The following is a 10,125-nucleotide window of genomic DNA, read 5'->3' as shown; positions in this document are numbered from 1 at the left end:
ATTTTTTCTACCATATTACCATAGACGTTTGGGATATAGTGGTTAAGATAATATTTCCCATTCCAGGTCACTCTATGGTGAGGAAACAAATACCAACAACTATCACAATGGCGAGTGGTACATGTTCATGTACATGTGTGCAAAGTGCTGTCAAATCACTAAAGAATGAACACCCAACACTGCCTATGGCTGGATCAGAGGAGGTTTACCAAGAAAAGTAACAGATGCAATTTTTCTTAAAGGATTTTTGCAGAAGAAAACCCAGGAAAAGAATGCTTTAAGCAGGTATGGCAGATGCTGTTGTTGCCTACTTGATAGCCATTTCCCTTCCTCTTTTTCGTCTTCCCATGATAAAGTCTAGAAATACCAGATTATTTGCCACATTTTCTTGCAGCCAGGACTGTCCATGTCAGGCAGTTCTGACCAATGAGATATAAGGTCACTACTGGGTTGAGGTGAGGGTTGCTTTTTGAAAAGAGAAATAAAAAAACGCCCAAGAAGAGGCTTCTTTCCTTTCCTCTTTCTTTGGATTCTGGTATGTGAGTTTTAATGTGGAGCTGAGACAGCCACCTTGTGACCATGAGACAACCAGCCTGAGGATGGGAATGCCAACCTCCTGAGGATGGCAGAAGGTGAGGAGGAAGTAAGCCCCCTACTACAGCCTTCTGTGAAAAATGAAATCTGCTTATCATTAACCCACTGCTGATGAGAGATAGTTACTAATAATCAAAGGCAGCTTAGCTGATTCAGTGTGGAAACTGTATTTTTGGTCAATAAATTTTACAAATAAGTTGTATGCTATGGGGACACCCAGATAGAGACCAAATGTGGGTTAAAATATATGGGAGTTCTTTCATCTCAGGATTTTATTCTTGAAGAATATTTTTCTTCCTACTAAGTGAAGTAGTTTCATGTCAAAATTATAGATATCTCAATCCTCCACTGTAGAAAATTTCATTTCCTGAAGCTGAAAACTTCCAACATGTCAAGATGTTTCTGGGACAAACAGCTTTTGGAGTTTCTCAAGTAGAAAGGGATGGGAATGTTGTCATCCTATATTGTGTCACTTTGAAGGGTGAAAAACTCTAAGGTTTAGAGTAGACTTGGCTCATTCAATGAATATCTCCAGCATTTTCCAACTCTTTCCCAGAAAAAGACTCTATTCCTTTGCTTTAGCCATGGTGTTGTTGAAGCACTAACAGGTAGTTTGTGCAGACTTAAATACTAGACCTCAGCTTTGCCTAGTCACTAAAGATGTGATTAGGTTGCAGGGGAAAGTTAAAAATTTAAAAGACAAGCCGGGCGCGGTGGCTCACGCCTGTAATCCCAGCACTTTGGGAGGCCAAGGTGGGTGGATCACGAGGTCAAGAGATCGAGACCATCCTGGTCAACATGGTGAAACCCCGTCTCTACTAAAAATACAAAAAATCAGCTGAGCATAGTGGCACGTGCCTGTAATCCCAGCTACTCAGGAGGCTGAGGCAGGAGAATTGCCTGAACCCAGGAGGCGGAGGTTGCGGTGAGCCGAGATCGCGCCATTGCACTCCAGCCTGGGTAACAAGAGCGAAACTCCGTCTCAAAAAAAAAAAAAAAGACAAAACAAAACAAACCTGTAAAGGGAAGTTCTGCAATACATAAAAGGAATACATATTGTTTCGTTAAGCATACTGAGCATTTAATATCTCCAAGACACTTTTCTAAGTTCTTTATTAAGCCATATAGTTATCATAACAGTATGAATCATTATTAGCCCCACTTAACAGAAGAGAATACTGAGGCATAGAGAGGTAGAATAGTATGTCCTATTCACACCATTTAATTAGTGGAAGAGCTGGAATTTAAATCCATGCAGTCTAGCTCAAGAGGCCATGTTCTTAACCTCTGCATTCTTTCACTTCTTATTAACGATTTAGGCTTAAAAGAAGAGGGTAGAGAAGCTCAGCATTTAAATGCTGGTTTTCTGAAAGGACGCTGGAGAGACCTGCTTTTCTTGAACTCCCCAGGCCCTTTCAGTTTGTTATGACATTATTTTATTAATAACTGTCTTAACAGTTGGGCCCTCTTTCTTGAGCTGTAGAGTGACACAGCTGTGTAGGAAGAGCAATTAGAGCTTAACAAAGACATGCTAATTGTTTATAGATGCATCAGGAAGAAAAGATTTTAGAAGCTATTGTTATGGTTATTGAAGGCAGGATGAGAGTGGTGGCATATATTTATGATATTTTTATCTGGCATCCCTAAGCTAAATGTACTAACAATTACAATAGACTGCAAAATCTCTATACGATCTTGTTTTGCTACAATTCTCAGAAATTACTTTGCTGTATACACAGGATGATCAGCTTTTCACACCTCAGAGAGAACAATGAAAATTTGACTGTCCTTAAGGAAGATAGAAAAATAATATATAGGTTTTCCTGAAAGAGAGAATTTTGCATGTATGTAGAGCAGTTTTTGTCTGTTAGTTAATGATTGGAATGATATAGATTACATGGAGATCTAGTGATGGAACAAAATTTCAAAATGAAGTCAGTGGTTGCTTACTTACTTATGCAAAAGTATGTTGTCTTCTACATATATTTGTCAGAGCTATTCTGTGTATGATATATTGAAAGAATGGAGAAAAGTTTGTAGTATTTAATTCCTAACATGGGTGGTTATTCTGAGATTGTTTTTAAGGTAGACTAATGGTCTTTTGGACCACTTCTAGCATTCACAATATCTTTGTGTGTTTTAAAAAAAGGGCACCCTCTACCGGGCATGGTGGCTCACGCTTGTAATCACAGCACTTTGGGAGGCTGAGGTAGGCAGATCACCTGAGGTCAGAAGTTCGATACCAGCCTGGCCAACATGGTGAAACCCTGTCTCTACTAAAAATGCAAAAAAAGAAATTAGCTGGACATGGTGGCACGTGCGCATAATCACAGCTCACTTGGGATGCTGGGGCAGGAGAATCGCTTGTATCTGGGAAGCAGAGGTTGCAGTGAGCCGAGATTGCACCATTGCAACCCTAGCCTGGGCAAGATGAGCAAAACTGCATCTTGTAAAAAAAAAAAAAAAAAGGAAGAGACACCCTCTGAGCTCACAAATTATACAAAGGTTTCCAGTTAGGGGGACTATTAGAAAAAAGGTGCCACTTTTTATTAGCAATGACACAAGGTTTGCAACAGAGTAAGGGCTGGATTTCAAAACACATCCATATCCCCTGGGCTGCATGTCTTTATTCCAGATGCAACTCACACAGCTATACATGATGGCCCTAGTAGTCCTACAAGTCAGTTCAATAAAATAATGAAAGGGCATGATTTTATTTACACTGGCAGAGTTACATGATTTTTACACTAAGAATAAATTAGAGATACTACATATGTCTTCAAGAAAGAGGACATTTTGAGATATGGGTAAAAGTTTATAAGGTTTTATTTTTAAAAGCACATTAATAACTGTAATTTCTCAGATTTATTGTTAAGACTTGTCCCTTACAAATTAGATCTATGGCTTAAAAAAAGTACAAGTAATCATCAAGTAGCTCTTGTATACAGGGCATTGTCTACTTGTGGAAGGTTTGGGGAGGATGGGAATTAACATTTTGTATCATGGTTTTCCTTAATTGTTCTGATAGTTTAAGATGCCTTGAATCTAAATGAATTTTGTAAAATTCTTTAATTTTTTTATCTTCTCACCAGCCTTTGGATTAACAGTGGCTTAAGCTTAGAATTACTTGGGATATCATGAATTGTTGTTAGTGAAAAGAACGTATTGAAACTAGAATCTCTGCATTATAGCAAAACTTTCTGCTAAGAATTTTCTTGTTCCATGCAACTTTACTTGGGCAAAGTTTTTTAACATCTAGGAATATATATATATATATATATATATATATATATATATATAAAATACATGTTTATATATGCATTCATGTATGTCATTTATTAGTAAATTTAAAAAATATATTCTGGGTGCAAGTTTTTTATCAGAATGTTTTGTGTAATAATTTATTTCCCATCTGTGGCTTATTTTGCATTGCATTCACATTGGCAATAAATAGCCTGTTACAAATGGAAGCTGAAGATACTTGCATAATGTTGGCATTCATTTAAAAATGTTTTATTTTGGAAATTTAAAATGTATATCCATTCTTGACAGTCTTTTTGAAGAAGTCTTGTTTATTAACATATAATTTATGCACAGTAAAATTCACCCTTTGGTGAGTTTTGACAAACATATGTAGCTGTATAATGTGTTCAAGATATGGAATATTTCTGTCATCTTTAAAAGTTTATTTGTGGTCTTTTGCAGTCAATCTTTTCCTGCTTCCTTCAGGCACTGGCAACTGATTTATGTTGCTGTAATTTTGCCTTTTCCGGAATGTCACATAAATAGAATCAAACAGTATTATTTTTTTATTCTGGCTCCTTTCACCTAGCATAATACTTTTGAGAATCTTTATATATCAGTAGTTCCTTCCTTTTTACTGTTAAAAAGTATTCTATTTTATGGATGTAACACAATTTATCCACTAGGCAGTTGGTAGATATTTGAACCCTTTCCAGATTCTGGCAATCTCCTATAGAGATTTGTGTAATGGTGTTTGTGTGGATGTATGTTTTCATCGATCTTAGGTACATACCTAGGGTACATATTACCACTGGGTTACATGGTAAGTATATGTTCAACTTCATACAAAATGAACAAACTGTTTTCTAAGGTGGCTGTACCATTTTGTGTTTTTACCAGCAATGTTTGAGGGTTCTATTTCTTACACATCCTTGCCAGTACTTGACATTGTTAGTTATATTTAAAATTAAATTTTAGGTATTGCAATAGGTGTAAAGTGCAATCTTAGTGTGATTTAATTTTTATTTCCCTAATGACTAATGATATTGAGCATTTCCCCCGTGTACATAGTGCCTTTGGTATTTTTACTTTGGTGAAGTATCTGTTTTTGCCCCCTCTCCATTTTTGCTGGACCGTTTGATGTTTTATAATTGAATTCTAAGCATACTTTATATTTCTGGGAACAAGAACAAGTTCTTTGTCAGATATGTGTTTTGCAAATATTTTCTTCCACTTCATGACTCACTTTTGCCTTGCCTTTCAAAGAGCAGAAATTTTGAACTTTGATTCAATCTAATTTATGAATTTGAAAAAATGGATTGTGCATTTTGTGTGATATGTAAGAAATTTTTGCCTAACCTAAGTCATAAAATACTTTTTGTGTGTTTTCTTTTGGAAGTCTTATGATTTTAGGTTTTATATTTTGGTCCATGATCCATTTTGAGTTTACTATTTTATATAGCATAAGTTAAGAGTCAAAGTTTATTATTATTATTTTTTGCACATGAAAATCTGGTTAATTTTTTCAGTGCTCTATGTTGAAAAATTGTCTTGTCCCCATTAAATTACTTTGGCATCTTTGTTGGAAAACCAGTTGACCATATATTTGTGGGCCTACTTCTGGACTCTGTTTTTTCCATTTTACCAATGTCACACTGTATTGACTACTGTAGCTTGATAGTGAGTTTTGAAATTGGGTTGTGTGAGTCATGTAATTTAGTTCTCATTTTTCAAAGTCATTTTGGAAATTCTAGAATCTCTGCTTTTCCATATAAGTTTTAGAATCAGCTTGTCATATCTATAAAATAAGCCTGCTGAGATTTTGCTTGGAATTTCATTGAATCTGTGGATCAAATTTGGGAGAACTGACATTTTAACACTATTACTTCTTTTGATCTTTGAACACAAATATCTCTTCTTTGATTTATGTCTTCTTTAATTTCTCTCATTAACACTTTACCGTATTTAGTGGAGAATTCTTGTGTATATTTTGTTGAATTTACCCTTCAATATTCTATGATTTTTAAAGTGATATTAAATGATATTTGAAAATGCAGTTTTAATATTTCATTACTAGTATATAGAAATGAAAATGAGTTTTGAACATTGGCTTTATATCCTGCAAACTTGCTAAACTCATGCCTTAGTTCTAGTAACTTTTCGTAGATTCTTTGAGTTTTTTTATGTAGACAATTATGACAACTATGAAAATGATAGTTCTACTTTTTCCTTTCCAAACTATATGCATATTATTATTACTATTATTTTGCCTTATTTTGCATTGTCTAGGACCTCCAGTATGCTGTTGAACAGGAATAGTGAGAATAAAATTTGTGGCCAGGCATGGTGGCTCATGCCTGTCATCCCAGCACTTTGGGAGGCCGAGGCAGGCAGGTCATGAGGTCAGGAGCTCGAGACTAGCCTGACCAACATGGTAAAACCCTGTCTCTGCACCACCGTGGTGCATGTATACCTATGTAAAAAACCTACACAAATCTGCACATGTACCCCAGAACTTAAAGTATAATAAATAAATTAAAAAAAATACAAAAATTAGCCGAGTGTGGTGCATACCTGTAATCCCAGCTACTTGGGAGGCTGAGGCAAGAGAACAACTTGAACTTGGGAGATGGAGGTTGCAGTGAGCCGAGATCCTGCCATTGCACTCCAGCCTGGGTGACAGAGCAAGACTGTGTCTCAAAAAAAAAAAAAAAAAAAAAAAAATTGTACCCTGCTCCTGATCTTAACAGGAATTTATTTAGTCTTTTGCCATTAGTTATTATATTAGCGGTAAATTGTAGTAAATTCTTTTTTATCGGGTTGAGGAAATTTCTTTCTACTTTTAGTTTGCTGAGAGTTATTATCATGATATGTTGTTGAATTTTGTCAAATCTTTTTCTGTATGGATTTTTAGCTTTTAGTCTGAGATACGGTGAGTTACATTGATTGACTTTTTAAAGTTGAGCCAACTTTACAGAACCAAGATAAGCCCCACATTTTTATGATGTATTATCCTTTGCATGTGTGGCTGGATTTGACTCACTAATTTGAAAAACATTTGGCAATGCTGTTCGTTGTGGAATTTACTCTATCTGTTATTAACATAGCAACCTACCTTTCTTTTAATGTATTTGCTTAGTATATTTCTTTATTTGAAACCTATTTATGTCTTTATATTCATTGTAGGTTTCTTAAAGATAACATATCTTGTTTTTAAATTTAATCTGATAATCTCTGTCTTATTTTGGGTGTTCAGATTCTATACATTTAACTAAGTCATTATTAAGTTGGATTTAAATATACTACCTTGTTAGTTGTTTTCTAATTGCACCATCTTTTCTTTGTTCATTTTTTTTCCTGCCTTCTTTCATAATTTCATTTAATCTCCAATATTGGCTGATTGTTTTTTTTTTCCTAATAGTGGTTTTCCTATGGTATATAATAGGCATCTTTACCTTATAACAATCCACCTTCAAATAATACAGTATATAATATATAGTGTACTTTCCATAGTATACTTAATTTCCCCTCTCTCCTCCTGTGTGCTATTGATGTCATATCTTTTACTTCTATAAATGTTGCAAGGCCCACAATACATTGTTTCTATTTTTTTAGTTAATTAGCTTTTATTTATTTATTTTAAAATAGAGACAGGGTCTCACTATGTTGCCCAGGCTGGTTTCAAACTCCTGGGCTCAAGTGACCCACCTGCTTCCCAAAGAGCTGGGATTACAAGCATGAGCCACTACTCCCAGCTAGTTAGTTAATTACCTTTTAGATTAATTAAATAAAAAAAAACCAGGAGAGGTGGAGCAAGATGACTGGATAGAATTCTCCACTGATTGCCCTCCTTGTAGGAGAACCAAATTGAACAACTTTTCACACAAAAAAATGCACTATCATAAGAACCAAAAATCAATGAGTGATCATAGTACCTGGTTTTAACTTTATGTCACTGAAGAAAGCACTGAAGAGGGTAGGAAAGACAGTCTTGAATTTCCAGTGCTATCCTTTCCCCATTTCCTGGCAGTAGCAGTGTGGTGTGGAGAGAGAATCTGTGTGCTTGGGAAAGGAAGAGCACCATGATTGTGGGACTTTGCATTGGAACTCAGTGCTGCCCTTTTATAGTGGAAAGCAGCATTAGGCAGAAATGAGGCAGCACCCATGAAGGAGCATTCAGATCAGGCACAGCCAGAGGGGAATTGATCATTCCAGTGGTCTGAAGCTGAGTTCTGGCAAGCCTTACCACTGACTGTCTAAATGCTCTGAGGTTCTAAATAAACTTGAAAGGCAGTCTAGGTCACAAGGACTGCAATTCTTGGGCAAGTCTTGGTGCTGTGCTGGGCGTGGACACACAGTAGACTTGGTGGGCATGCAACCCAGTGAGAAACCAGCCAGGGCCACCACAGCACTGCTTGTGGCAGCCCTCACCCAACCATGGGCAGCACAGCTCGGGGAGGAACTCCTTCCCATTGCCTGGGGAGAAGATAGGGGAGAGTAAAAAGGACTCTGTCTCAGCCACAGTAGGATTGGGCACGAGCCAGACTACTGGTGCCCTCATTCCAGGTGCTAGATCCTGGACATTTCTAGACATAGCCTGGTCTAGAAGGAAACTCATTGCCTTGAAGTAAAGGACCCAATCCTGGCAGAATTCATCACCAGCTGACTAAAGAGCCCCTGGACACTCAATAATTAGCAGTGGTAAACAGGCGGTATTGCTGAGGGCCTTGGGTGAGACTCAGAGACATGTTGGCTTCATCTGTGACCCAGCACATTCCCAGCTGTAGTAGCTATGGGGAGAGACTCCTTTTGCTTTGGAAAGGCAGCTTAAGTATCAGCTTCTTGCAACTTAGGTACCAGCTCTGCCACAGTATGATAGAGCACCAAGTGAGCTCTTGGGGTCCCTGATTCCAGGCCTTGGTAATTGAATGGCATTTCTGGACCTGCCCTGGTCCAGAGGGGAGCTCAGTGCCCTGAAGGGAGAGTCCTAGGCCTGGCAGCATTCACTGCAAACTGACTCAAGAGCCCTTAGGCCTTGAGTGAACATCGGTGGTAGCCAGGCAGCACTCACCATAGTTCTGGGGTAGTAGTGGCCATGGGAAAAGACTCCCCTGCTTGTGCAAAGGGCAGATAAGGGTGGGAAGGACTTTATCTTGTGGCTTGGGTGCCTGCTCAGCCACAGTAGAATAGAACACCAAGTAGATTCCTAAGATTTCTGACTCTAGGCCTTGGCTCCTGAATGGCATCTCTGGACTCAGCGGGGTCCAGAGGGAACTCACTGCCCTGAATGGAAGGACACAAACCTGGCTGGCTTTGCTACCTGCTGATTATGGAGCCCGATGACCTTGAGCGAACAAAAGTGGTAGTCAGGCAGTGGTTGCCATTGGCCTTGGGTAAGCCCCACCACTGTGCTGTCTTCAGGTCTGACCCAGTGCAGTCTCAGTGGTGGTGGCCACAGATATGCTTGTGTTACCTCTTCCTCAGCACCAGGCAACTTAGCACAGAGAGAGAGACGCTTTATATCTTTGGGAGGAGGTAAGGGAGGAGAACAAGTCTCTACCTGGTAATCCAGATAATTCTTCCAGATCTTAACCAAGACTACCATGAGTCTGCAACACTGCAGTGCTACTGGACTTAGGGTGCCCCCTAATGCAGATATGGTTGCAGTGACCAAAAATTAATATCACAAAATCCAAGTCCCTTTGAATGTCTGGAAAATCTTCTCAAGAAGGATAAGTACAAATAAATCCAGACTGCAGAGACTACAATAAATGCCCACCTCTTTAATGCCCAGACACTGATGAACATCCACAAGCATCAAGACCATCCAGAAAAACATGATCTTACCAAATTAACTAAATAAGGAACCAGGGACCAATCCTGGAGAGAGAGAGATATGACCTTTCAGAAAGAGAATTTAAAATAGCTGTTTTGAGGAAATATGAAATTCAGGAGAAGAGAGTGAAGGAATTCAGAAGTCTATCAGATAAATTTAAATAAGAGATTTAAATACTTGAACAATCAAGCAGAAATTCTGGAGCTGAAAAATGCAATTGGCCCACTGAAGAATGCATCAGAGTCTCTTAACGGTAGAATTGATCAAGCAGAGTAAAGGATTAGTAAGCTTGAAGACAGGCTATTTGAAAATAGTCAGAGGAGAGAAAAGAAAGAAGAATGAAGCATGCCTACAAGATCTACAAAATAGTATGAAAAGAGCCAATCTGCCGGGCGCGGTGGCTCAAGCCTGTAATCCCAGCACTTTGGGAGGCCGAGGTGGGTGGATCACGA

Source organism: Sapajus apella, unplaced genomic scaffold (assembly GCF_009761245.1).
Source record: "Sapajus apella isolate SASKATOON/1434 unplaced genomic scaffold, GSC_monkey_1.0 scaffold6, whole genome shotgun sequence".
In the NCBI taxonomy this organism is placed as follows: domain Eukaryota; kingdom Metazoa; phylum Chordata; class Mammalia; order Primates; family Cebidae; genus Sapajus; species Sapajus apella.
The sequence above is the reverse complement of the archived record's forward strand: the minus strand, read 5'-3'. Positions refer to the sequence as shown.